Source organism: Plutella xylostella, chromosome 19 (genome assembly GCF_932276165.1).
Source record: "Plutella xylostella chromosome 19, ilPluXylo3.1, whole genome shotgun sequence".
In the NCBI taxonomy this organism is placed as follows: domain Eukaryota; kingdom Metazoa; phylum Arthropoda; class Insecta; order Lepidoptera; family Plutellidae; genus Plutella; species Plutella xylostella.
The window spans coordinates 10547243-10548879 of NC_063999.1; the positions used below are offsets into that span (position 1 = coordinate 10547243).

A 1637-nucleotide genomic window follows, 5' to 3' on the forward strand; every position below is an offset into this window, starting at 1 on the left:
AGTCTGGCGAAAGACAGTCTGGGAAAAAATAAGTATGGAACGCGTACGAAAAATAATGGCGAGCACCGCTCACAGAGTACTTTTTACGCTATCATAGACATCTTTGGCTCTTGTCATCTGTCAGTGTCAGTCAGTCAATCGTTTAGTTTGAAAAATAATTTTAAATCATAAATAAATTAAGATTTAACAGTTATTTATATATTATTATTACTGTGGATAAGTGCAGTGTTTGTGTGGAGGTACCTAACTATTAGTGTTGCTTGATATTATTGATAATAATTATGTTTTATAAAACTTGTGAAATATGTGGTTTAAGAGCCGCTAGCCGGTCGTATAGATGGCCAAAAGAGAATTTTCATGGCCAAATTTCCACTGGATGAGGAAAGGTAAGCTACAATTAAAAGCTAAATAGGATTTAGATTATTAATATGTATAAAAAAGTTAAAGTCTAATAAAATAACTGGAGGGTCAGCACAACCAACAATAGTGCATGAATGTTTTTTTTATCGATATCGATATTTTTATTTATCATTAGTACGCACAGCTCATCAATCAGAACAACTTTTGTCTACTAGTTTTGGAAATTAGCGAAAATCAAATTCGGATCTCCATACAAAAATTACCAGTGACTTTTATTATACCTACTTAAATAATATTTAATTGTTTAATAATACTTATAAAAATGTTGTTTGCAGATGTAAACAGTGGGTTAAGATGACCGGTAAGGAGGATCTGGTTTATGTGCCTATTGTAAAGCTACATCAACTTAAACGAATTTGTGGCAATCATTTTCTACCACAACATTTTAAGAACACAATTGAAAAAAAAAACAATTCCATGTGTGGGACTTACTGCAGACACTTTATTTTATAATAAATAAATATAATTATATTTTTCCACTTTTATTTTATTTCAACATTATATCATAGCACTTACGTCAACGGAAAATCTCGAGTTTATTTTATGGATTATATTTTTGTGTTCAAATAGGAACATAACATAACGTTGAACCGAGACTTAACGTTGGTGTCATTGTGTAACACTGAAATCCTATTGTGTAAAACTGAAATTAAAGTAATACATACACTCGCACTTTTTTTTTTTTATTAGTTATCGATAAAAAATATCCATAAGAAGCACATCACTATTTCAGCGGGGCTATGTTGGCAGTTTTGTACGTCATAATTTTTGTTTTGTTGGTACCCTCTGTTAGTACGCGTGAATAAAAAAAAATAATACAAGTATTTTTTTCTTTTTTTTCCCTTGTACTCCCATCTCTTAAAACGTAGTGTTCTTTTCTCTATGACTGAAGAAATCATCTGTATGTAACATTAACAATGTAACAAGAGTAAACGCTCACAAAATACCTTCATTGTCAATACTACATGTACCTACTGGCTAGAAAAACATTTCCTCCTATAGTACAGGCTAGACCTAGTTTAGGTGGAATTAAAAATGAAGAAATGAAATTGAGCACTGTTAAAACACCAATAACTTACCTAAGTTTTGCATGCTAACCTAATAATAGTTTAAGTAACTTCTTAATGTACCTATGTTTTTACTGACTTGTGTATTTGTAAAATGTGTGTGAAAATGGGTCAAATAAATATATTTTGTATTTGTATTTGTATAAATCT

At 30.4% G+C, this 1637-nt stretch overlaps 1 long non-coding RNA gene across 1 annotated transcript; it reads left to right on the forward strand.

Moving 5' to 3' along the window:
• On the forward strand, positions 1–1092 carry LOC125489979. Its single transcript, XR_007267381.1, has 2 exons — positions 1–386; positions 696–1092. It is a non-coding gene; the product is annotated as an uncharacterized LOC125489979 (long non-coding RNA).
• The last annotated feature ends 545 nt before the right edge of the window (positions 1093–1637 follow it).